At 46.7% G+C, this 27,587-nt stretch overlaps 1 long non-coding RNA gene across 1 annotated transcript in view; it reads left to right on the top strand.

Annotated features, from left to right (window-relative positions):
- Nucleotides 1–10,822: 10,822 nt before the first annotated feature.
- LOC113925190 overlaps nucleotides 10,823–27,587 on the top strand; it is a 28,047-nt gene continuing 11,282 nt past the window's right edge. Inside the window, exon 1 of the long non-coding RNA XR_003520941.1 lies at nucleotides 10,823–10,876. This is a non-coding gene — a long non-coding RNA (uncharacterized LOC113925190). The remainder of the gene's footprint in view (nucleotides 10,877–27,587) is intronic.

The following is a 27,587-nucleotide window of genomic DNA, read 5'->3' as shown; positions in this document are numbered from 1 at the left end:
ATTAGGATGTCTTAGGGGACTCAGAGCAGGGAGGGTACCTGGAGACACAAGGGGGTAAGAGCAGCGAGGAGCAGGTGTATCAGGGCTGGGTGGGGGCCTCATGGAGAACAACTGCCGATTTCAACGTTTTCCAAACTTTGCTGCACACTCAAGCCACTGTAGGAGACTGGAAAATGTCCCTAGAGATATTAGGTCTTAATCCCTGGAACCTGTAAATCTTACCTTATTTGGAAAAAGGTTCCCTGCCGATGTGATTAAACTAATGATCTTGAGGTGAGGGGGCAATCCTGCATTATCCAGGGGGGTCCTAAATGCACCACACATGTCATTAGATGGAGGTGGAGGGAGAGTAGACACACACAGAGGACAGGTGGAGAAAAAGAAGGCAGAGAGCAGAGTGACTCGGCCGCAAGTCAAGGGGTGCTGGCAGCCACCCAAAGCCAGAAGATGCAAGGGACAGATTCTTACCTGGAGCCTGTGGAGGGAGCAGGGCCTGCTGACACCTTGATTTTAGTGAGACTGATTTCTGACTGCTCCACCTCCAGAACCGTGAGAGAAGAAATTTCCCTTTTCTTAAGCCACTCCATTCGTGGAGACTGGTATGGTGGCTCTAGGCCGCTAACAAAACCACCCAGGAGGATTGTGAACATCCCAGTTCCCAGACCAATCAAATAATGCCTAGGAGTTGGAGCCAGGCATCCATGTTTGTTTAAAATACCCCCGGCTATTTCGTGTTCAAAGTGTGCGAACCACTGGCCTACATAAAGATCCCTTCCTCTCCTTTCAAAACCTGCTCCATCTGCCCTTCCTGGATTCTGATTGTCCACTGACCGGAGATTTGTTCCTTGCTGTTTCTTTACCAGCTGCCTCAGCCATATCCCAGTTGTACCTGGGGCAGAACTTGCTCAGGGTATATTCTGACGGCAAATGAGAATTCAGATTTTCCTAGTCAGTTCAGACTTGCTATCCCAGAAGGTAGGGTGGGTATAGAGTGCGTACCCTCAGATTTTAAAGAAGCTTCATTTTCTTAGCCTCCCCAGTAATTTGTATGAGTTATCTTTGACTTCAGTTATTAACTTCTACTGAACTGTTGGATTCTATACTGAAATAATAAGAATATTATTATTATTATATATATAATATTATTATTACATATATATATAAATAATAGTGAGTTGTGGTTGGCCCTTGGAAAAATGTCAAAGAAAGTGAAATGAATCTTATGGTACACCCAGATTTTCGGGGATCCTTCTGGGCCCCAGTCTTCCTGGTGAAGCTCAAGGACAGTGGCACCTCATTGTTTTCCCGTTTGTCCCCCTTCCCTATTAGTGAGTCACTGTCCCTCCATAGTAATTTTATGTCCCACACCTGCAAAGGAAGGGCACCTCCTCCATAAGACGAAATCCAGAATCTCAGGGTTCAAACATGGAAGGAGAAGGTCCTGGTGAGGAGGGGTTACCGAGGAAGCAATCTCAATCTTGCTCCTTAAATTTCCAGTCATCTTAGGGTAGGATCTCCAGCCTCAAGAATCTGCCCCTCCACATCTAACTCTCCTTTCCCAGAGCTAGGCGAAGCCAGGACTTGGAAGGAATAGGGAATTTTATGATATAGAGAGCACAGGGAATTAAACAGAGAATGTAAGGAATATAAATGACGGGGCTTGCAAAGTGGATCCCAGCGAAGCTAGCTTGCCCTCTGGGGCTTCCAGGCCCTGCCCCGCCTCACTTGGGACCTTTGGAGGAAAAGAGGAGCCTTCTAAGAAATTCTCCCTTTTAACCTTTACTATCATCTTTTTCCTTTTGAGTCAGGCTCATTCCCTAGGTCCGGGACAGGGAGCAGCCCTGTGTTTAGTTCTGGTCTAACAGGATTCTGATTGCTTAATACAGGAAAATAACCAGAGCCTTTGAGTAGCTAACATCACACATGCGCAGTGACATGGGAGGCTGGCGAGCAGGAGGTTGTCTCTCACATCTGGCCTCGGATGAGATGACCTCTTGATTGCAAATATGGGCTTCCTGCGATCTCTTTTTGAATGCATCTTTACCTTTTACAACGCGTTGAATGCTTTTATGAGGAATGCCTGTGGCCTAGGGGGGTTTGCTGGCCCTGGAGCGAGTGCCCCTCCCAGCGCTAAGCCCATCCCAGAGACAGTAAAGGACTCTCTGGAAAGCACACATTTCATATGCAAAGCAACCCATCCAGAGCCACACTTTCATCCGCCAACTCCGTGAGGCTCTTACATCTGGGCCACTCTCCCCCTGCCCTAATTACCCCAATGCCAGGTACCTGGCAACTAGGGGCAGCTCCTACCCCCCAGAGCCTGCCGAAACTTTCCAAACTGGCCAACCCTAAACCTGCTTACCCTGTCACGTTCTTTCTTTCTTGGGAAACCACAATAAGGGTTTTTGCCTGCAGTTACCCTCGCTCCCTGTGCCTCCTACCTGCCCCTGGTAGCTTCCCTGTGTGGCCCCCTCATGGATGGCATGCTCCCTCCTCTTGGGAACTATGGATAATAAACCATCTTTTCCTTGGCAGGTGTCTCTGGTCTGTTGGCCTCACCATGCCTGAATAATAAAACCTACTTTAAAAAACACAAAGAAGTCTGAGCTTCAGTTTTTCTTATCACTAAAATGAGCAATTAGATTAAATGGTCTTTTTTTTGAGTCTCCGTTTAGTGACAAGATAGGCTTGGGAGGTCGTGGGTGGTAGTGGGTCTGTTGCTTGCTCCCCAACTCCTTCAGGACCCCAACCCTGGGGATCGCCCCCTGCCCCTGCCACTCAGGGGGCTGAAGGAGGCCAGGTCATGTGGCCCATCTTCCTGGTCACCACTGGTGGGCACACCTCACGATCCCAAATTAAAAGGTGGGTATTGGAATCCTGAATAAAAGTCAGATAATGCTAATTAATGTCCTCTTAAAAATAAAGGTTACAGTTCAAAAGAAAACACTAAATTCAATTGCTTGAATGTGGAGATATTAATTATCCAAATTCAAAATCTTCATGTTAAGACTTGGAAACACGGATTTTCAATTTTCTGCTTTCCCAGATCATAGAAGTACCCTTAGGGGCATTGTTGTCCCATTTCCCCTTCTACACCGTCCCCCCACCCCCCAAAACAAATTTGCTCTCTTTTTTTGTTGTGGTGGTAAGAATACTTAGCATGAGATCTTCCTTCTTAAATTTTTTCTTTTTATTTATATATTTGACAGAGAGATAGAGCCAGAGAGCACAAGTGGGGGGAATGGCAGAGGGAGAGGGGGAATGGTAGAGGGAGAGGGAGAAGCAGACTCTCCGCAGAGCAGAGAGCCCAACGCGAGGCTCAATCCCAGGACCCTGGGATCACAACCTGAGCCGAAGGCAAAGGCTCAACCGACTGAGACCCCCAGGCGCCCCTTAACAAACTTTTAAGTAGAATCCAGTCTTGTTAACTACAGGCAGAATGTTGCACTGCTGATCTCTAGAACTTAGTCATCTTGTATAACAAACTTTATACCCATTGAACAATCACTCCCCTATTTCCCCTCTCCCCAGCCTCTGGCGACCGCCATTCTACTCTGATTCTAGGAGTTTGACTATTTAGGTACCTCATGTAGGTGGAATCATGTAGTATTTGTCCTGCTTTAACTGTGTCTTATTGGCAGGTTTCTGGACTCTGGGGTTGCTCCAACTTGTCACATGGAGGCCTACACCTGGGCGTGGGACCTCAGGTGTCGCTGCCCCGCATGGGTCACCAGTGCTCACAAGCATCTCAAAGCCAGGCTCTTGTCCGTGTGGCCGGAGGCAGGCAAGGCTCAGCATTCAGCCCCTGCTACTGGAGAACACCTGGGGCTGTATTTGGGCGAAGATGAGCTTTACCTTATATTTCCTCTAGATGGTGCTCCTTGTCAAGTGTGAATGTTTCTTTTCTTTATTCTTTCTTTTCTTTTTTTCTTCCTTTTTCCCTTCTTTTGAAGCTGCTAGCATTTCACTGTGTCCCCCCTCCCCCCGCCTAAGTTAGCGTCCATTGTCTAAGTGGAAAGTTACGGTTGCCAGACTTGGTAAGTGACGTCTGAGATGATTTCGACTGGAAATAATCCTCACCTCTGGGTATTTCAAGATGGTTTAGGGGAGGAATGCACTGTATGACTTGTTTATGTGTGGGGCACGTGGCTCCCATTTGCGGTCGCATGACTGTATGGTCAGTAATTCCATGTGCACGGGAGGTGGTTGATATTTGCAGAGGAATGGCGGGGGTGGCTCGGGAGGAGCCCATAACCTTTCTTCACCCCTTCTCCCTGCTTCAACTTTTCTCTGGATAAGGAAAATATCTGGAGGTCCCAATCCATTACAAGCATCCAAATGCCTCTGTTGCCCATCCTCCAAAGTGCCTGAAGTGGCAGCAGTACATATTCATGTCTTTGTATTTTCGGGAGCCTTCTCCTTAAATATGTATTCATTCACACCCACAGCTAGCTGAAAGCACATGGATCTGGGAATCAGAATCTTAATAGTGAAAGTGAGAAGATGATTTCAGAATGTAGGTAAACTTTTTGCGGTGGGGGCAGAAAATTTCAATGGGGGGCTGTTCTGGTGGAAAACTATGGGCATCGTGTGGGGGGGGAAAGACCTGGGGGGGGGAAGGCCAGTAGGTGGAGGGAAGCACCGAGGTGGGATGTGGGAGGAAAGTGAAGGCACACTTGGCCAGGTAGTGCCAAGGACCACTGGCCGCCTATCTGAATGGGACGCTCTTGATCCAACATGGATATCCTGGGAGCAACCTCTTAGTAGAGAAGATGTTCACCATACTTTGCTAATATGCACCCATGTGTACTTCAGCCAACTTACAGGCATCTTATTTGTCCCCAGGAATTGCTTTACATTGAGGAAGTCACTACAGAGTGACCTAAACGTCTCTGGAGGGGAAAAGTTTGGCAGCCCGTAGTGAAAATGGGTGGGCTGCCGCTCTTGGTGCAAGCAGCATTTTATGGCTTTGTTCAACCCCCACCCCCCCCACCCCCCCACCCCCCCAGGGCTGTAGGTAATCATCTACAGAGGAAGTAGGTCCTCAGGGGAACTGTGGGGCCAGAGCATCACTCTGGGGTTTAGAGGAGTGAATGGTGAAGTGGGGAGAGAGATGGGCAGAACAGGAGCAGTAGATACCCAAGTAATTAGTTCAACTGGATCAGTGGTTTTAGTTTTCTCTTTGCTGTGAATTTCCATATTATAGTCTGAAGAATTCTCTCCTGACTGTCTTTGTTTTTCTTTATTTCAGTCTCGAAGCTGTGATTCCAGCTTTAGCATTTTATAGCCCACCGATATGGCCATGCACACAGAAATTGAGGAAGGATGGGTAGGACAACTGAAGAGGGAAAGAACGCTGACATGTGAGCAGAACCTCTTACTTAGCACCTGTGGTGTGGTGTGTGTCCCGCCCCGGGATGCAGGCACGGAACCCTTACCTACATGGAAACCACACTCCTCTCTAAAGTGGTGGTGGTCTCTGACCTAGGTGATGGGAACACACAGTCCTTGCAATTTATCTGACTTCTTAAATAGACCTAGGGTTCTATTGTGTCTAGCTCACACACGTGATCAGTTTCTTCTAAGATGCTGGCTCATAAAGGCTTAAAATATCACTTCTCCTAGGGATTTTTGCACCTTAATTAAGGACTCTTGAATGAAATCCAAACTCCTTAGCTTTGTATTCAATGTCCTCTATGCTCTGTCCCCAGTCTTCCATTCCTAGACATAGTTCCCCTTTAAATACCTTTCAGCCTAGTCAGGTCCTTGGACAGTAAGCTCTTCCAAAGCAAGTGCTCTTCCAAAGCAAGCTTACTGTTTTGTATTTGGGATAGATACCCAGTGAAGGCTTCCCTGAATGCACACCCGGTGTACATCCCTCCCTCACTGCGTCTAGATTGACCATATGACTTGCTTGGACACATAAAATTCTGTGGCTGTGATGTTGGGCTGGTTCTGGGCCTTGGCCATGAGAGTCCTTGCAGTGTTTTCTTCTACTCTCTTGTTGTCTTGAATGTCATGCAAGAAGGCCTGGGCCAGCTTCCTCTAGGATGCAACTTCTTGGGGGAAGAGCAATGAAGTATGAGGAGGGGGAGAAGGACATCTAGCTTCTGGCTAGCTGCCGTCATCCTGGCTGAAGTACCAGACTAGGGATGAGGGCATCTTGGGTTTTCCAGGCCCGGTGGAACCATGAGCTGATTGTGGAATGGCGATAAGTCACGTTCCTTAGCCTGGAATAGATTGCAGACTTGTGAACAATGAAATGGTTGCTGTTGTCCTAAGCTACCAAGTTTGGAGGTATTTCTTACCCAGCAATAGGTAGTTGATACAGCATTATAAATCATCTCTCTGTGTGTGTGCCAAAGAGGATGTCATTAGTTGGCTTACCATTTCTTAAACATGCTTCCTTCACATGTTCACACCTTCTATGCCCCCATGCTCATGTTCCTCAAATGTGGAAATTGAACTTGGAAAAATGGATTTTTCTCTTTTATCTACCAATATACAGCCAATCTGTCTTCTCTGATATGCCAACTAGAATTGATCCTTCTTTTTCTGAACTCTATTTTATTATTTTTTAAAGATTTTATTTATTTATTTGACAGAGACACAGTGAGAGAGGGAACACAAGCAGGGGGAGTGGGAGAGGGAGAAGCAGGCTCCCCACAGAGCAGGGAGCCCGACGCAGGGCTCGATCCCAGGACCCTGGGATCATGACCTGAGCCGAAGGCAGATGCTTAACGACTGAGCCACCCAGGTGCCCCTCTTTTTCTGAACTCTTCTGGTGCCTGTTGCTTTTTGGCATATCCTGTCTTCTTACGTATGTCTTCTCACTACAGTTACATTTTAAACTCCTCATGACAGGTTCTATTTTTTGGAAACATCTTTATTGAGATATAGTTCACATTTGAAGCACACAAGTCAATAGGTTTTATTATATTTGAAGAGTTGTGCAGCTATTCCCACAGTCTAAGTTTGGAATCCTTTCATGACTCCCAAAAGAAATCCTATACTCATTAGCAGTCACTCCCCACTCCACCCAACCCCAGCCCAAGGCAACCACTAATCTACTTTTTGGTCTCTACAGATTTAGGATTTAAATTTTTTTTTTTTTTTTTTTTTTTGGTCAAGTAGCCGAAGCGCAATTGTTCTGTGATGACTAATTGAGTGAAACCTAGAAAACGTTTATCTAAGAACACCAGGAATGACTATGCAGAGGTCCAATTTCAGGATCTGTGACAGGAGCAGAGAGAGGCATTTGTCGAGGAAGGTTGCCATGGCGCTTCATGTATTGCCCTGGATCTTCAGCTCTGTTACTTTGTCTTCAGAGATAACAGATTACACTGGAGAAGGGGCATGGTGGGATCTTGAGTCAAGCCTTGCCTCTGCTGGTTACTAGTTCTGAGGTCTGGGGCTAGTTACCCAGCTTCTCTGAACTTCAGTTTCCATGTGGGGTTAGTGTGGGGACCAGATGAGGTGACACCTCTGATTGAACCAAGAAAATTATTTCCCTTCTAACGTTTGTCCTGCTGAGTGCCTTTCACTGCACGGGGAGTCCTAGACAGAGAACTCGCTGGACAGACTTTTCATCAATCCCTTCCAAAGATAAGACTTTGGACTATGACTCTTCCTTTTCCTCTTCCCTCTACAGTGGCTTTTGGGGGCACACACGTGTAGGCAGCCATTTAGTTGCAGATTACTGGTCTTTTTATATAGATTGGCTGACATAGATTTGCTCACACAGAAGTCTGGCTAAGCATTATGGTGGTTTGGTTTCCCTTAGAGGAGGCAGGAGAGAAAGACAAATGTGGGCAAACCCAGGGTCAGGCTCCTCTGAACATGCTGGTGGACTTGATGTGCTCTGTTCTCTTGGTCTATCAACTTTAACAAAATTTACAATTGCTCCCCTCCCCCGCTGCAGGTTGCATCCTGAACTCCCATGGAGAGAACTGGAAGGGGGTTGTCGATTGCTCTGCATGACTGTCAATTACATTCCACTAACTTCCAGCTGGGCCATCTGCCCATCTGCTTTTTGCTGGCTTCCGGACGTGCAGAGTATACTGCACAAACAGAGCAGCTTCTCTACAGAGTGAGGGCATTCTTGGGACAGTGTCCACTGTGGTAGCAAAGGCAAGGAGGGATGCACCCTGGCAAAGACTGGGAGGTGGGGCTGTTCCTTTGCTTGGTCTTATGGGGGCAGAACTGGCCCATTTCCCTGGACCAGAGCCCTGATCTTTGTTTCCCTCTTTGGGGAAAGAAGACCAAGAAGGGGCTTCTGGCCCTCAGTTTTCTCCTAATCCCAAAGTCTCGTTAGACTTAGCTCTGCAGTCTTGTTCCCCCTGCCGCTCCCCCACCCCCCCAAACCTGCTGGTGAAGTTCTGAATACTTTCCTGCACATTCTTGTGCACCCCCTGCCCAGCCCGTCTTCACTGAGCACCGTGGCTGCTCATTGTAGCACCCCTCTTGCCCAAGTGATGAAGTATGGGCATGGGGCCTGGTGAGGAGTTAGGGAGTTTCAGATCATGGTTCCTTCTGCTGCTAAGACAATTTCCATCATCAGCATGGTGGCATCTGCAGGATTGAGGGTATCTGCCCGCTAATCTGGTTCTGTCTTTGGCCAGAAGAGCTTGAAATGAATTTTGTTAGCTTCTTTCTTCTCAGTCAGAGCCTGAGAGTGAGAGAGGAAGCTGTCCTGGGCGCCGACCCTGTGTCCCATTTGCAGGAATAGGGGATGGGGATGTGAGGATGTGAGCAAAGACACGCAGGAGAACCACTGTCCTATCCCTTGATTGTTCTCTCTCCCCCTCCTTTTCCCACTCTCCCGTACCCCACACTCATAAAAATAGGAAACGATGTCATCACATATGTGCATGCCTCCCCTTCGTGTGACGCCTCTGGGTCACCACTTCCTGTTTCTGAGTCATCAGGAAGGTAATTTCCCCCTGATGCTCAATATCCTCAGGGACACTCTGATCGCTCAGTATCTACCTACCCAGTTTCCCCTTCTTCTCTCCCTTCTTTAAAAACAACAACCGCCCCCCCCCCGCAAAGAAAAAGGAAAAAGAAAAAAAAAAACCTAAATACAGTACAGCTGCTGGTCTGAGCTGCTGCAAGCTCACAAAATTCATGGTGGATTACAACCTTCAGCCCCAATTTGGATGGATGGCTGAGTGCCTGGATCTAATTGGATAGTTAATTACAAGTGAAGATGACTCTTGAGTGCCTCTCTTTCTGCAACAAGATCTGTCCTAGATCTTGCCTATTAAGAGAAGGGGGGAAGTATTTGGCTGCCCCTCAAAATAAGGAATGAATCAAACTGCTGGAATAAGATAGCGCAGGAGGTATGGGATGGCACTGGAAGGATTTGTTAGAGTCAACTGAAGCAAATCTTCAAGGAGCTAGCTCCATAGACAAGCCCTCGCTGCAGGCTTCTCCCGTTTTCCTGTTTCCCTCCTCTCTCCCTTTCTAGTCCTCTCTCTCTTTCCCTCCCTTCCTCCTTCTCTCTTTTCCTTCTTTCCTCCCTCCTTCATTTCTTCCCTCCTTCCTCTTTAAATCCTGTGCCGCACTTGCTCTCTATTTTTCTCTTTCTCTCTGATTTTCGCAGGAGGGAAGTGACTAGTGGGACCATCGCTTTCCCAGTGATTATCTACCACATGCCAACCACTTTGCTAGGCACCAGGCTCAGAGAGGGGTAAGAGACCCTTCTGACCTTCACGAATTTCACCGTTAGTGGAGATGTTTTATTCATCTGTGGATGGACCCTGAGGTTGTGAAATGATGTTTCAGATTTTATTTATTTTTATTTGAGAAAGAGAGCGAGTATGAGAGAGGGGCAGAGGGAGAAGCAGGCTCCCCGCTGAGCAGGGAGCCCCATGCAGGGCTGGATCCCAGGACCCAGCGATCATGACCTGAACTGAAGGCAGATGCTTAACCGACTGAACCACCCAAGCACCCCTTGAAATGATGTTTTAAATAATTCACGGGCAAGATTAGAGGCTGAGAGCATGATGCGGATTTCAAAACTAGAGAAAAATGAAAGACGACAAGGATCCTGAGTGCATTTTTGCTGGATTTGTCTGGATCAAGGACTGCAAAAAAGCCAGCGGTGGAATTGGGATGACCGAGGTAAGTTTGTAAGGGACCCCTAAGAGACTTCCTACCCAATACCCTCAATGTTCTGGGCAGAAGTAGTCAGGGAGGCGGGTGCACACAGGGCGCCTGGGGCGGGGTGAGAAAGGCGAAGGGCAGAGCTGGGTGGGGGTGGGGTGGGGCGTGCCATGCTTCGCTGGGAGACCAGCTCCATGGCCTGTGATTTCCTTCCGCCGGCTCCCAGAGGGCTTGCCACCCTTTTCCTAGCTTGTTTTCCTTGCTCTTCCGGCTCTGAAATGATGGTTGGGTCTGGAATGGAGGGACTTGAAAATCCGTGCATGGATAACGTGGAACACAGAAGAATCCAGAAAACCTGTCTGCCTGCCGCCCCCTTTCTCCCACTTCGTCCCCCCGCCCCCACCACGGCCTGGGCTTGGAGAACGACTACTGGCCCAGTCCTGGCGCCGCGTGGACACACAGAGGCTGCGGCACAGCTCCGAGCCTCGGTGTCTTCATGCACCAGGTAGAGACGATCGGAGGAGCTGTGGCCTGCGGTTGCATGACACAGATGGCGGCCACCCCAAGGGCCCAGACTGTGAGCCGCCGGGCCGCGTGGCAGGGCTCAGCGCTTCGCGGGACCGTCTCGCCACTGCCGGGTCGCGCTCCCGCCTCGTGCACTGGAGTTGCCCCCTGTCCACCGGATCCTAATCCCCTTCTAATCGTCCGTGGTGGTGAGAAGATATCGGGTGTCGGCAGCCTGGCCCGGTGAGCGTCCCTCCCGTTCTGTGTGAGTCTTCTGGGCACTGCAGGCCCGATACAATTTCACGTATTATTTGGGCTCATTCACTGGGGTTATTCGGGAAGCATGGGTTTGTGAGGCTTCTGGGAGCCTGGGCGGGAATTATGTAACCGCTTCGGTCTGGTGCACTGAAGCCGCTGCCTCCTACGGCCAGGGGACCTAAGCTGGTGGAAAATGTGCTGGGAAAGCCGGGGAAATTGAGCTTCTTAGGTTCCCAGAGGAGAGAGAGAGAGAGAGAGAGAGAGAGAGAGAGCTTGGAGGCTCCCTTCTCTCCAGATACTCATATATTGACTGACCTTGGCTGTGAGCCCAGTGATGAGGAAAGTGGGGTGGAGACTAGTCAGAGGGGGACTTTCTTAGTCCTGAGTCCTCGTGCTGGGGACAGGGGGCTTCAGAGGCCACTGACTGTAAGGAAGAAGAGAGAAGAAGAAGAAAGGAGAGGGGCAGAGGAGGAAAAAGAAAGACAGGGAAGGAGAACAGGCGGTGGGGGGTGGTGTTGGGAGAAAGACAAAGTCCCCAAGGGTACACTGAATGCCTTCTTTTCTTCAGATGCCCCTGCTTCCCAAAACTTTCCCTCCCTGACGTTATTCTGCTCCTCGCCCATCCAGTGCGCTTTTGGGGGCACTGTAGCTTCTGAAAGTCTCAGTTCCTACAGTAGAGATTTTGAGATAAGGACCTGGGGGAAGGGAAAAGTGACAAGAGGTAGCCTCTTGAGCTGGCGGGGTGGCTGCCTGAGCTCCCACTTTCACAGAGCAGAGGCAAGCCCCTCTTCCTCGACTGTGGCCGACTGTAGGGTCTAGAACTCGATCCTCTACAGATTACTGAGGAGGCCGGAAGCTCTTCTACCATGTCATCTTTCTTAAGCTCTCTTCTGTCCTTTGAGGTAGGTGTAATTATGCCCATTTTATAGGTGAGTAGTGTGAGGCTTGGAGAGGCTAAGTGGCATGCTCTAAGGTCACCTGGCTGTTAAGGGGGAAAGCTGCTTCTTAGCTCCAGTTCTTCCTGGCTCCAAAGCCATTCCTTATGGTGCATTATATAACCTAAATGTTTTGTGGATTCGGTCTCCAGAATATGTCCTGATTCTGTGCACCTGTTTTCATGGCCACTCATATATCCAGGCCAGGTCTCCATCATCTCTTACCCTCCAACCTGCAGTAGGTTTTTTACTGGCCTTCTTGTTTCTGCTTTTGTCTCATTCCAGTGAATTTTTCACAGAGCCACTAGAGAAATAATTCTAAAAGATAAATTGGTTCGTGTCATGGTTGCACATAAAAACTCTTCAAGTGCTTCCCAGTGTGGTTGGACTAAAATCTGAATTTCTTAACATACCCACAGGGCCTGCAAAAACTGCCTCAGCTGTCTTGGAGGGTCTAAAACTCATTGCAGTTTCACTAGTACCACCCTCTTCTTTCCTCAGCAGGTTCTAGTCACTCTGAGCGTTGGGCTCTTTTCTGCCTCAGGACCTTAGCACATGCTGCTTTTTCAGAATGGAATGATGTTGCCCTCAGTCTTTATCTGGCTAATTTTTTTTTCATCCTGTAGGTCTCAGCTTACATCTCACCTCGTTATAGGGCAGAGACCTCCGCCAGATTCCTAACCTAGGTTAAACTATCCTTTTTTTTTTTTTTAAGATTTTATTTATTTGACAGAGAGACACAGCGAGAGAGGGAACACAAGCAGGGCAAGTGGGAGAGGGAGAAGCAGGCTTCCCGCCGAGCAGGGAGCCCAATGTGGAGCTCAATCCCAGGACCCTGGGATCATGACCTGAGCTGAAGGCAGACGCTTAACAACTGAGCCACCCAGGCGCCCTAAGTTAAATCATCCTTGTGCTTGGAACTTCTCAGTAGGCAAAGAAGGAAACACGATGAGTTACAAAGATCTCATTGTTGGAAAAGAAAGAAAATGCTAGTTCTTCAAGAGTGACAGTGTCCTTTAGCTCTGAATTCAACAGGAAATTTCCTTCATGGCGTCTTCCATGGGAGTCATGAACTAATGTAAATGGCAGATTGTCCTCAACGTTAATCATATGATGAAGGGTAGACTGGATGGACAGAAAATACTAGTAGGTCCCAGTCCTGGGGAAGGACTTGGCCAGGGAAGCCTTCACAAAGGAGGTAGGTAAGACCTTTCCTTTGTGGATGGGAAAGACTTGGAAAGGCTTGAGGAGCAGACAGCCTAGGCAGGGCTTGATGAGGTGTGGGGAGAAAAGCATGTGAAAGAACCTAACACGTAGCCCAGAGGTGCTTGGTAGATCCTAGTTTTAAGTTGTGATTCTCCTAGTCCCCGGAGGCTACGGTTTGTTTCAGTAATGCACGCCTCTGCTGTGGTATCCAGTGCGGCTTTTAAGCTAATCCACAAAGGGGCTGATCCCTGCCCGCCCCCTGCGCCCACTTCCCCCAGACCTTTTACCAGCTCTGCCTGGGGAAGGCCGGGACTAGGGGCGGTGAGTGAGGCACCCAGGGCACTTGGGGGCTGAGCTGAGTGACGGCCTACCTAAATGTTTTGCCCTGGGTGCAACTGAGCCCTCGGACACCAGCTCCCGTCGGCCAGTGTCAGACTGGAGCCAATGGGGTTATCACCCATGATGCTGAAAAAAGCAACTGAGAGCCTCGGTTCAAGTGTGAGGGGAGGAAGTGGGGGAGTGGCAATAGAAAGAGACGGGGAGCTGGACACAGTTATTCAGCAGTCTTTTCCAAAAACATCTGACTTAGTTTCTTTACATTGTCAAGAAGGCTTTTAAAGCCCAGCTGCCTCTTATTAATCCTGTTTGGGCTGATTCCCTTTCCGCCAACCTTGCTCTCGGGCTGTGCCAGCATAAACGGCCCGGCGGAAGTGGAGGGCACGTTGAGTGACGTCAGTGGCTGGGTCTGCGTTTCAGATCTCAGCCCAAGCAGCTGAGAACACAGCGCCTTGGGCCCCTTCCAGTGAGAATGTAAAATACTCTGCCCACCATCCTAGAAGGCGCACAGGGCTTTGGGGGGACCCAGAGGATGGAAGGGAGAGTGGGAGGTGTCTACACTGTGTGACTTGGGAGATGGCCATGGCCCTGTTGACCCCAGGTCTTGGATATGGCTTAGCAAGAGGTGGGGAAAGGAGCACGGGTTGTGGGGATCGCAGATCCTTGAGTTTGAATGCGGGCAGTCACTAATGGTAGGTCCTTGGCCAGGTTAACTCATACCTTTGAACTGGGTTTCCTCAATAGTAAGATGTGAATGATGATAACAGTGCCCACCTAAGAGGGTTGTTCTTGGGATTAAAGTATGATTCTTTACGTAAAGGGCCCAGTTCAGACAGGTTCTGGTGCATCGTAGTTGTTCAGTAAATGTTTCTTTCCCTCCCTCCCTCCCTCCCTTCTTTCCTCCTTCTGTTCCCTCTTCCTCTCTCCCGCCTCACCTTCTTCTCCTTCAGAGAAAGCTAACCCCTAACTGTCTGCAGGGGAGAAATCAATAAGGAACACAGCCTTTCTAGTTGTGCAAGTACTGAAAAGCTTAAGAATCAGAGGCAACAGGTCCTTGTAAAAGCTGAGGCACCAGGAAGGGGCACACGCAGAAAGGCTGGGGGCAAGTTTGCAGAAAGAACACATAGACACTCTTATTTGCTCTGTCTTCAGGTAGCCAAGCAACTGCCCCTCTACCTGCTTCCTTCCCCTCTTCCCCCAGGACTGGAGATGTATTCTGGCATTTAGGTAGTGTGCTGAAAGTGGGCACGAACTGAAACTCTGCACACCGAACTGTGAGATTCTCATAATCCCTTCTGCTGCTGAGCCCAGTCAATTCAGGTAGCCCACTAAGAAGATTGGAGATTGTATTCTGGGAAAATTGGTCTGCTCCAGACGGAATAGACCAAACAGAATAGATAGATCTGACCCCCTCCTCAAACTCTGGTGAAGCTCATCAGGTAATTAGCCCTGCCCATGCATGAAAAACCTCTCATATTGAATATTAGTCATATTCATGACTAATGGTGAGTTCCTCACCACTAGTCATGAAAAGAAGAAGATAAGAATCACCAAAGGTTTGAGGCAAGATTAAAATATGTAAGATGGAGACCCTGACAAATAAAAAAAAAGTGGGGACAATGTAGGGGATATAATAAAAATTCAAAATACAATGATCAATGTCATCAAGAGATAAGAGGAAATATGTCTATGAAGAAAGAATGGAGTGTTAGACAAAGAAACATTCAGAGAATGGAAAAGGACCTTTGACAATTACAGTACAATAGCAGAACTTATAAAAGTCTGTAGATAATGTTGAGGACACCTTCCAGAACATAGAGCTAAAGGAGAAAATTGTGGAAAATAGAAGAGATGGGGAAATTAGGGATTAGTCCACAGGTCCAGTACCTGACTATTAGGAGCTACAGAAAGAGAGAAAAAAGAAAATAGAGGGGGTTCATTATAGAAAAAAAAAGGGAACAAAATTTCCAAAGCTTCTGAAGTTTTGCATTTTCACTCCAAAGGGGCCCCATGGCTGTAACTCATATAAAGCAGTCGTCACGCAAGGCACAAGATTGTGAAATGTCAGGACTTTACGGATCAAGAGAAGTTTGTAGAGGCTATCAGAGAGGAAGAAAGCTGGTCTCATACAGAGGACATAAGACTTCTCAAGAGTTTGGAGGCAGTGTAGCAGTGCCTTCAACAGCTTGAGGGAAAATGATTTCCAATCTAGAACCTGAGAACATCACCCTCAAGAGTAAAGGCAGGTCTCAAAAAATGTGCCTTCCTGCACCCTTTTTGATAGAGCTACTGTAGGATGTGCTCCACCAAAACTAGGATGTAAACAAGACATAGGAAGACATCAAGTCTGGGAGTCAGGGACGATAAAACTGAGGGAAGGCAAGGAAATTAGTAGGGACGAGGATGAAGGGAAGCCCAGGACAGCAGCGGGACGGTGGTCTGGAGTGCAGTCCTTCCATCCAGGATTCTCTTAGGGTAAATAGCAAGGGTTAGATTTCCTGATGTGTTTCACTGGACTGAGAGGAGTTTTACTTTCTCTTGGAAAGCGTGGGGCTGAATTAGAGATAGAGACATAAAAAGGTTGAAGAAAAAGGAAAAACATAATCATAGTTTACAAATGTGTGAAAAACTTATAGACATATTAACATAAATGTTGAATAATAATTTCCCCACTAATCATGATGTCACGTATGGGGACCATGGAGGGAGGGGAAGTGACATTTGTGTGCCTGGTGGGGGAGGGGGAGGGGTTGGTGAAGGGGACTGAATCCTCATCTTCCACAGTAGGAAGGTCAAAGATAATGTCAAAATATAAAAAGTTAAACGAGACTATCCATGGGTTATCTAGAAAAATGGGGATTGCAGGGGCGCCTGGGTGGCTCAGTCAGTTAAGCACCTGAGTCATGACTTTGGCTGAGGTCATTGATCTCAGGGTGGTGAGATCGAGCCCTGAGTAAGGCTCTGTGCTCAGCAGGGAGTCTTCTTGAGACTCCTTCTTTCCCTCTCCCTCTGCTCGTCCCCTCTCAAATAAATAAATCTTAAAAAAAAAGAAAAATGGGGATTACAGAAAAATATTAAAAATTTTTGTTACGCCTTGTAGCCTTGTTTGACACCCAAAGCTATGCTTATGCATTACTTTGAATAAAAAAAAAAAAAAGGAATGGAAAGCGAGGAGTGTTTGTCACACAGTGGGCTGTGAAGACCATCACCAGGAAGTGTGATCTTGAGTCAGAGACTTTTTTTTTAAGATGGCAGAGACTCATTTATAAGCTAAAATCTGAAGCGAAGGAGTGAGAGATGGAAGATCCAGAAAAAAGGGAGGGAATGAACGATGCATGACTAGAATCTAAAGCAGAGGTGCGTGGATGGATTCGTCTAAGGAGAAAGGTCCAGAGAAGGAAGGGTAAGTGTAGGCACAGACCCATTTGGGAAGCTGAGAGAGCTCCCACTAGAGGGCATCTGTTTTCTCTATGAAGTTAGGAGCAAGGCCGGTTAGAGAGAAGACAAGAGGTGCTGGGGAGACAGTTTGAGCAGAGTGCTAGAGCCGGAATCCTCACGGCAGACAAGGGGCTAGAAAGCTGGCCAGGGGTGGGGGTGGGGCAGGTAACAGTGGATCCGAGAAGACCCAGCAGTTCAGCTGAGACTGGAAACCATACGTCTGGAGTGGTATATCTTCCCAGCTGTGAATTGCTAGTTATCTCTGCAATCTTGGGGAACATGCCTGGTTGGGATGTTGGGGGTTTGCTGGATGAGCTTAGCCCAAGGGCAAAAAGAAGGAGCCGAGGGTGATGGCGAGAGGTGGTTGACGTTCTGCCACATAAAAGATAGGTAATGTCAAGATATAAAAAGCTAAAATAGGGTATACCTGGGCTATTTAGGAAAATGTCTTAAATGTTTGTTAAGCCCTTGACAGCATTGTTTGACTTCAAAGCTATGCTTACGCATCATTGTAAGAATGTCGTAAAAGAGACCAGAGAAGGGAAAGAGAGCAAGGAGTGCAGGGAGGGCAGGCTGTGTTCAGCGGAGGTGGCCCCTGAGTCTAAGAGGCTAAGATTCTGGCAGTGGAGCAGTTCCAGCGGGGAATTAACCTGCACACAACAAAGCCAGGGTGCTGGGAGAGTTGTCTCCAGGATGAGGGCAGTGCTTAAGGTGGGGAGAAGCTAGCGAGCCAGTTGCCAATGTCTGCTGAGTGTTGTGGGCAAAATGAAGTCAGGACTGGAGCACCATGAGGAGAGGCAGAGAGTGGGAGAGCCAGGAAGCATGAGAGTTAGATGGGAGGAACTTTCAAAATGCCCATGAACAGCTGGGAGGATATCCCAGCTCCAGAGTATGGGATGTAGAAATATGTGCAGTCTACACTGTAGAGAGCTATACGGGGAGTGATGGCCTTGGGGCAAGGGGCAGCGTCAGATGAGGCAGGTTGGTGGAGGGAGTGCCTTTCAAAGATGAACATGGGGTCTCCAGAGGGTGAAATTTGCAAGTATTAGAGGTTAGCCAGAAGCAGAGGAGTCAGCCCGGAAGTGGAGGAGTGTGCATTGTGGGTCAAGGAGGGATGAGACATGTGGATCTAAGTGTTTTTTAAGAGTTTGATTTAAAAACTCTGATGCAGAAACATTTTCTTTTATTGGAAGAAAAATGGACCTTCAGATGAGGTGGGGACAGGGCAAGGTGTAATGCATTGGTTAAAACTGGCCTCTAGGAGCACCCAAAATGGAAAGCAAGCAAAGAAATCCTACACATGCCAGAGAGGTGGGAGATTCCTGGGCCATTGGGTTGGCTGGAATCCTACTTGTTTTCTCAGTGTAATGCTTTTAGAATGGATAACACAAAACTAGCAGCTTCTAATGATTAGCATGATTAAGCTCAACTTATTGGGGGACAGGGTATTTCCAGGAATCTTTTTTTTAAAAGATTTTATTTATTTATTTAACAGAGAGATAGAGAGAGAGCACAAGTAGGCAGAGAGGCAGGCAGAGACAGAGGGAGAAACAGACTCCCCGGTGAGCAGAGAGCCCAATGCGGGGGCTGGATCCCAGGACGCTGGGATCATGACCTGAGCCGAAGGCAGCCACTTAACCGACTGAGCCACCCAGGAGCCCCTATTTCCAGGAATCTTATCTCTCTCTAGGACTAAAACCAAGGTGGGAATCTCAGGATGGTATTTTCTTGAGGGGACTTCCAGTCAAATGAATTTTGCTATCTCCAGGAACTGCCCACATGGAGCTTCTTAACCTTCCTCTTTGACTGCCAGCATCTGGTACCTTCCAGGGCTTCTTAAGGCTTTAGTTAACAGCATGCCATCTCCTCCCCACCCCCGTCCCTGCTTCCTGAGGACTGCTGGGCTTAATCACACCACTGGGGGGTTAACATCACTTCAAATTCATGAGGGCTTGCTTCCTATTGCATCAAGAAAAACTGAGGCCAGAAGGCGTGGTTTTCCCATCTTGGCTGATGTCCTCAGTTTTCCTCTCTCTTAACAGTTCCCTTCCTCTCAGCCTCTGAACATAGTTCATTTTTTCCCATACGAAAAACATCCAGGTCCCGCAAGCTCTTCCTCGATCTCCAACTCCCAAGGCCGCTTCATTCTTCAGACTCGTACTGATATTGCTCTCTGGATGGCACCCATGTCTCCTTAATGGCTGTATCCAGGGGATTTTTTTTTTTAATCCTGAATTTTCTCTAGTTTCTTCAGAATCTGACACTATTGGTAACCCTTGCTTTCTTAAAGTATGGCACTTTGGTTCCCGGAACTCTACAGTCTCCTGATTTTTCTTAGGCCATTCCAATCACTTGTTAACTGTCTCCTCTAGGACCTCTTCTTCTGTCTACCTTTTCAGCGTTTGGGTCCCCTGGAGCCTGTCCTTGGCCCACTGTCCTTCCTCCTGGAAGAGCTCATCCATACGTATGACTTCACTTACCACCTAGATGTGGACAGGTTCGTTTGGGGAGCGCCAGCTGTGTATATTCTGCCACATCTCTACTCAAGGGCCCACAGACACCTCAACACAACATCTTCCACACTTGACTCCTCGTCTCCTTAAAGCAGCTCTACTCCTGAGGACTTGGATGCCATATGTGTCCCTTTGTCATACACATCTAAACAATCTACCAAGACCCAACAATTTTTCTTTCTAATTATGTTTTGAATTTGTCGCCTCATCTCCATTCCTGTTGTGAACATCCCAATTCAGGTCTTTATTAATTTTCAACTTACTATTGTAACAATTTCTCGACTTATCTCTGCCTCTAATCTTGTCCGTGTTAAATCCACTCTACACATGTCTGCTATGGTGATCTGTTTAAAACGCTGATCTGGCCGTGTCATTCTCTTTTCTAGAACTTTCTAATGGCTCCACACTGTCTATAGGATAATGTTCAAACTTCTTAACACAGTACACAAGGCCCAGCACAAACTAGCCTCTCTAGATCTTTTTGTCTCACCTGCCCTTCCTGCCTGCCTATCTCACGACTAAGCTCTAAGAATATCAGCTACCTCAGCTCGATGAGTCCACACCAGGCTCCTGCCTCCATCATGCTTTTGCCTGGATTGTCCCCTTGGTGAAGATTGTCCCTTTCCTCTGCCTGCCCTTTCTTTGAATAATTCATATTCATCCTTTAAGATCCAGTTTGGGTATAACCTTCTCCGGGAAGCCTTCCTTGAATCCTCAGCCTGCTTCTGCCCAGATTCCTCCAAAGTCTGCATACATGTGAGCACTTGCTCTAATGAACAGAACCAGGACTTTACAGGAAGACTGGCCTGGATGTCAATTATTAGCACTGAAGCCTTGGGCAAGATACTTTTAATTTTGAACCTCAGTTTTGTTGTCTGTTGATTGGGGATGATAATATTATTTAATTCATAGGGATGGTGGAAGGATTACCTAAATAATGTATAAGTAGTACCAGACATTATAGTAGGTGCTAAGAAATGATAGCTATTATTATTTCCATCTTTATTGATGTGTCTATTGTAATATTTTATAAAATCCAGGTGTGGGAGGGGTCCTTTTCTTCATAATTTAACATTCTTGTTATTAAATCATGGAGGGTTACCTGGGAATTTAGTCTTACTGCCTCTGAGACACAGGGCTCTTCTGGGCAGCTGATGCCCATTAATGGGACTCTGCCCTGTGGAGAGGGGGGATTTGAAGGGTGAGACATGGATGCCTCTTCAGCCCTGGCTCTGCCCCATGCCTGGGGAGCATTTTCCACGTCTTCCCAGAGTTTCTCCAGTCTTCGTCAGGCCAGACACTGTATCACTGCAGAGGAATAGGAAGTCTTTATTGAGGGATGGCATAGCTGTCAAACGAACAGGACAGGGCAAACTGAATGGAGATGACATCTGTATCTAGTTCTAGTGCTTCCTTGAACATGCCTGGGAAGAGTATTACAAATGGATGCTTTCGGGAAACGAGGATGTCCACTGTGGCTGCTCCCTGTCTACCAACCAATTTTCGGGTCCTCTGCCCTCTTAATGTCCCCTCAGCTATACTCCCATTCCCTCTCACAGTCCCGCCCTCCCCCACAGGAAATGTTGTGTCAATCCGCCCCCCCCCCCCCCCCCCCCCCCCGCCCGTTCCCGCACTTCACACATCTGAGTGCCTCTTGCTTTGGCTGGATGGGGATGAAGTTGTGCCAATTTTTCATTGCTACCTCTAATTCTCAAAAAAGAATGGCAGCTGGTGCTGCCAGTGTGATCTCCCCACCCAAGCTTACCCTGCCAAGGTTAGCAACACAATCGAGGCTTATTTGAGGAAAGTCCCATTCCTTCTTCGCTCTGTTGCCAAACAACAAAACCTACCATTAGTGTGTTAAGCAGTATTCTACCGTGGTAGCCACCAGTGCCCTTAAGTGTCGGCCAATTGGCATTCGGTTTCATTAGACTTTTCAACGTTTCAAAATGTCCTCTCCATGACATGGGGAGGAGGGGTTCCACCTGACTTTGACACGTACAATGATCTTTGAACGTGTCTGTGTCGCAGAGTAGATTGTGAGCTTCTTGGGACAAGGGTCCATATGTGACACATCCCGGTACCCTCTGTCTTCCTCACAGTGCTGACCTCGTGTAAGACTTTCAATATTCGTTGACCATGCGAATGAATCCCGATGTTTAGTGAGAATTTTCTAAACTTTTCTTTTTATCATCAGTGATATAAGCCAGTTTGAAACAGAGATTTACATGGGTTTTTCCCCTGCCTCAGGTCTCTCTTTCCTGGGAAGTTCAGCATCATGATGCAGGGGAGCTTTGGCATTCCATGGCTGGCCTCTAGAACATTTCGAGGGGTGGTTGGCACTGGATGTTCATTTTTTGTTCAGCAAGTGTTTAGTGAGGTCTTACTATGCACTTGCCAGTGTGGTAGGTGCCGGGGCTCCAGGACGTGAGAAAGAGACAGCCCTCCTAGAACTTACATTTGCTCTCCATTCTTAATCGTTAGGCAGTTTGACAAGCGCTCTTCAGTGGAAGGAGAAAAACTTGGTGTGATTTCAGAGGAATTCTCCCTTGTGCCTGCCCGATATTCAAAATGGACTTTAGAGTTGTATTAATGATCATTTCAGTTTCTTTTGTGGACAACCTACTGGACAGGTAATAGCTACTAGTATTTACCACTTTTGTCTGAAAAGAGGAATTGAGAGCAGTCTTCAGTTTGGGAGGAGGGAAGGCAGGGAGACTCTTTGGCCACTATATTTGGAGAAAGGGGAGGCTGCTAATGAGGGCAGGCAGAGGCCGAAGGATCTGGAGGCTGGGCCCATGGCTGACTGGGAGGGCAGGGCAATGCAGTGTAGGGTCCGTCATTGGGCCTCTGCTTTCTACTCCCAAGTGGCTTGACCTCCAACAACATCTCTAAAATTCTCATGATCTAACTTGTAAAATCTGTCACAAGGACATTATAATACCCAACTTTTCCAGAGTTATTGTTAAATTCTTTTTCACCTCCACAGTCTGCCAGATCTGTGTGACTTGTGGGTGAGGGTATTATTCTCTGTTAAAATGCAAATACTCTTGGATTAGGGCATAGAAAACTATTGTTGACCATAGGCATATTGGTTGAAATTGGGTTTATTAATAAAAGTGGTCACCTTGGAAAACAGAACCAAACTCCAGGAAAGGCATCTCCTGGTAGATACATTTGTTGGGAAAAGAGGATGAGTTTTTTTGTTTTGTTTTGTTTTGTTTTGTTTTTTTTAATGGAGGCGAGCCTGAGTTTGTTCTGCAGTAAGGACTATACATAGGCAGAAAGTCCTAGGGTTTGGGGTGGGGAAATGAAGCTTGCTATCATGCCTCTTCACAGTTTGGTAGGGTCAGTGACTTATCTTTGTATTATATATCTCTGTCCAGCTGTCTGTCTATCTATCTATCTATCTATCTATCTATCTATCTATCTATCTATCATCTATCTATCCATCATCTATATTTTTGTGTTTTACATTGTTTGAGATCCTCATAGGAAGGGAGGCAAGGCAGAAAGAAAAGAAAAGAAAAGAAAGATATGTTTGATGGTCAATGTTAGATCAAGAACAATATGCTCTATCCCAGTCTTGAATATTTGAGCCATTCATGGATGCCACATTTTGGGAAGGACATTGGTAAATCTGAGGGGAACTGGGTTGTGGGAAGACACTTAAGAAATTGCTGAAGGAACAGGGATGTTTAAGTTGGAGAAAAATCTCAGGACCCAAATGAAAACTGTCTTCAAGAACATCTGAAGCAGAGTTTTGGGGAGAGGAAGCAGGGGTGTGTCCTCTGCATTAGGGAACTCGGGGTGAGGAAGAATCTCTGCTGGCCAGGGAGGGGGGTGGTCCTGGAAGCCTGGCCTGGCAGGGGTGCTCCTGTCTGCACAGAGTTAGGCTAAATGATCCCAAAGCTCTTTCCTAAGTCAAAACAGCTAACAACCAATTGCTTTGAGTGTAACGAGACTTAGAGCAACCTATTATTAAATACGACTTAAAAATCATTTTACAAAAGCACCATGTATACATGATGAAACATTGGGGAAGTAAAAGTATAAAGATGTCAAAAAAAAAAGTATTGCTCATCCTCCTACCTTCTGCATCCCAGTCTCGTGTGTATCTGACTGGTCACAGGCCTGTGGCCGTGTTGCAAGGCAGTCTTGGAAATGTAGTATTTTTGATTTTACTTTGGGAAGGTGTGGAGGGTTCTTCAGAGAAACAGAATCAATGGGATGGATTATATATCTCTTTCTCATGGCTGAATATATTCCATTGTGTATGTACGTATATTTCACATCTTCTTTATCCATTCGTCTGTTGATGGATACTTGGGCTGTTTCTGTGTCTTGGCTGTTGGGAATAATGCTGCAGTGGATATGGGAGTGCAGATATATCTTTGATATCCTGTTTTCATTTCCGTTGGATATATATCCAGAAGTGGGATTGCCAGATTATATGGAATTGTATTTAAATATTTTTTAAGCCCCTCCATACTGTTTTCCATTGTGGCTGCACCAATTTACATTCCCACCAACAGGGCACAAGGGTTCCTTTTTCCCCACATCCTGGCCAAGACTTTCTCTTCTCTTTTTGTTGATAGCCATTGTAACAGGTGTGAGATGACAACTCATTGTGTTTTGATCTCATTGCCCTGTTGATGAGTGAGGTTGAATATCAGCTCATGTGTCTGTTGGCCATGTGTATGTCTTCTTTGGAAAAATATCCATTCAGTTCCTCTGCCCATTTTTTAATTGGATTGTTTGTTTTCTTGCTACTGAGTTGTACAAAGAATCACTCTTCAATATGCGGAGTGAGGCCAAAGTAGACACCTCATTTAATCATAATCATGGACACAAACTGATCCCTGCCTGGGTCACTGTTTACAAGCATCATACAAGTTAGTTCCTGTTTATCTTAAGGCACAACCGTCCATGTTTATGTTTCTGGGCTCCTTCAAGGCCTTTCTCCATTTCCTTTCTGCTCCTCTCTCTCCCTTCCCATCTATCAAAAACCCAAACCCAAAAAACCCTACAAATACAGAAGGCATGCCCCTCCCCCCACAAACAAAAGAAGTACTTACATATAAATTTGCATCTGTTTTCTAAAGTGAGCTTCATGTGGAGGGGGTCTGACTGGTGGTAGGCTTTGAAAATTTATCTAGAGGATGAAAGTAATGAGTTTGAAATATGAAGTATTCCCCTGTCCACCCCCACATCTCACTTTGGGTGAGTCCAGATTACCCTGGACTGATACGGAAGGGTTAATGAGCTGCTACAAAGTTTGTTTTGGACCAAGCTAACTGCTTCCTGTAGCTTGGCTGGGTATTGAAGCATCAGTCCTTTGAGGAGGGTTACAACAGGGGCAAGGACACAGAGAATGTAGAGGTGGCTGGAGTTGTCAGAGCATCTATAGGTGCCCTGGCCAACACGCTGTGTTAGGTTTAGTAACAGCAAAGACGAGTTCCGGAGTCCACTGTCCCTGACAGTCAGGGGTCAGGCCAGTTCAAGGGGAGCTGTACTTAGGTCTGTTTGCCCAGAAATTTCTGGCAAGCCTCCAGGCAAGCCTTCACTGAGGGTCTGTTTCTCTAGGGCTATTTTGCTATTCAAAAAATTCTCCAAGGGCTGATTGATGGATGTTGGAACACCTTTGTGCATCCATTTGAAATTGGCTGCTTCTTCAGGGTGGTGTTTTGTTTGAATATTCATTCTTTCCTGTGTGGATGCGGTACAGCAGAAAAGTCACCAGATGAGGGACTAGGGCCTGACTTTCTTATGGGCTATGTGACCTTAGGTAATTTGCTTATCCATCAAATGACAGACTTAAACTAGTAAATGACATTTACTGTGGGCTCTGAGGTGTTCACAGATCCATGAGATTTTTTTCAGTATTTAACAGTGACTCCTAGGAATCACAGCCTACCTGTGGTATGGCCACACAAGTTAAAGAAAGCAAAAGGCTCTTTGCTTGGCCAAATCAGGTCATAACCATGCAGTAGTGCTATTGCATGCTACCCAGAGGTGGTGTTTGGTTGTGAAGGACATCCTTTCTGGAGAACACCTGGTGAGTCAGAGCAAAGTCATCAGTTAGGTTATCATGCTGTCTGCATTAAAACACTGTCGCCAGTGTTCCTACTACCACTGATAATAGTGTTTTTGGTGGTCAAGCTCTGAGGTGCCTTGTAGCTCTGATGTTTCATAAATTTCTAGGTAGGAGAGAGGAAGATGAGACTGGAAGGAGAATCTTCTTGAATGATTATGGCCATGTGGGGTGTCTAATTATAAGGTAGGAAAGCTTGCCTGTAGCCACACAGTGTCTCTCTACTCCTGTTTGATGTTTTTAACTGGTAAGCCTTCTTGGTCAAGATGTCGTCATAAACCGGTATGTTCCACCTTCCGGGAGTACCTACCTCTCCCTCTGCTCACTCTGACCTGGGACATTTACCCTTTTCTCTGTCAGGTAACAACGGGCTTCTGAAGCCACCTATCTCAATGTGTTAGAGGAAACCGTTTCTATATCAGGAGGACCAACAATTCACAAATCTTCCCTGCACAGATCACCCGAGTGCTCAATAAAAATGTGTTGAAATAAATGATCTGAGTGCAATTTGCATTGTCTGTCAAAGCTAGTCAGTTCTGCCTGAATCATTGGAAAGTTGTGAGATTTAAAGGGGGCTGGTCTGCCATGTTAGTTTTTTAGCAAATCTATTCTTTAGGAAGAATCTGGATATATAGTATGAAAAGACTGAAAAAAGAATGCTTATGACATCCAAGCCAAAAAAAAAAAAAAAAAAATGCTCTCAGACTCGCTCAAGCACTTATGCAAGCTTGCTTTCACTGCGATTTCATTTTCAGTCTTTCGAGAAGTATGGTGTTTTTCACCGTGCAAACAAAAGAACAAAAGGGAAAAGGGAAAGGAGGAAGGATGGAAGAGAGCATGGAAGGAGGGAAAGCAGGCAGGAGGGCAGGTTGTAGTTTTGGATTCTCCCTCCCAGATGTGGTGGTGCCTCAGACATACCCATGGGATTCAAACCAAAGAACAGTCACAGTAGGATTTGAGAAAATGGCAAATGGCTTTTCCTCTTTAAAAAAAAAACTTAAAAAAGGCATATTCAGCACGGCAATAATGATATTTGCAGATAATATTTATTGACACCTGTATTTAAACATTAATGTTATGGAACAGCTTTTTAAAAGATAGGTAACAGCTGTTAACATATACTAGACGCTTACTGTGTTCCCGGAGCTGTGCTAAGCGTTTTATATGCATTATTGTTTTTATTTTTATTTTTTTAAAGATTTTATTTATTTGAGACAGAGAGAGAGAGAGAGAAGCACAAGAGAGGGGAATGGCAGAGGGAGAGGGAGAAGCAGGGAGCCCGACGCGGGGCTCGATCCCAGGACCCTGAGATCATGACCTGAGCCGAAGGCAGATGCTCAGTCGTTACTGAGGCACCCAGGCGCCCCTGCATTATTGTTTTTAATCTGAAAACGGGGCGGGTACTGTGTTCTTTTTATAGATGGGAAAACTGAGGCTCAGTATGATTTCTCAGTGGTCTGAAGTTATGCATCCACGCAGCTGTAGCGATAGAGCTTAAATCCAGGTCTCTGGGATGCTAAAGTGAGTGGCCCTCATTGCTGGCATGGTCTGGTTCATTGAAGGCGAACTGGCACTTCCTCATCAGGGCTTTCTCTGGCTAACTTTTTATTTATTTATTTTTTATTTTTTTAAAGATTTTATTTATTTATTTGAGAGAGAGAGAGAATGAGAGATAGAAAGCACGAGAGGGAAGAGGGTCAGAGGGAGAAGCAGACTCCCTGCCAAGCAGGGAGCCCGATGCGGGACTCGATCCCGGGACTCCAGGATCATGACCTGAGCCGAAGGCAGTCGCTTAACCAACAGAGCCACCCAGGCGCCCTCTGGCTAACTTTTTGTAATCCGTGGCCCAAACTCGACTCTGCAGCTCCGCTTGGTTACCTTCTCTTGGATGCAAAAGCCACCCTCACCTTTTAGGAAGGAATGCTGGCTCCCAGGTTTGAGAGGGTAGAGTGGATTTGAGAGAACAACTGCAGAGGATCCATGGGAGAGAAACCACTGAGACTTAGAAAATGAAACACCTTCCAGTATCCAATGAATGAGTCCTGGGGATGTAACCGACAGCCCGGTGACAGCAGTAACAGAGCTGTGTCGTACATTTGAAAGTTGCTCAGAAGGTAGATCTTAAAAGATAGATGTTAACTTACTATGGTGGTCATGTGGTAATCATTTGATATATTTGTACATATATGCAATCAT

The sequence above is a fragment of the Zalophus californianus genome, chromosome 2 (assembly GCF_009762305.2).
Source record: "Zalophus californianus isolate mZalCal1 chromosome 2, mZalCal1.pri.v2, whole genome shotgun sequence".
Taxonomy (NCBI): domain Eukaryota; kingdom Metazoa; phylum Chordata; class Mammalia; order Carnivora; family Otariidae; genus Zalophus; species Zalophus californianus.
This window is presented reverse-complemented; position numbering and strand designations above follow the sequence as displayed.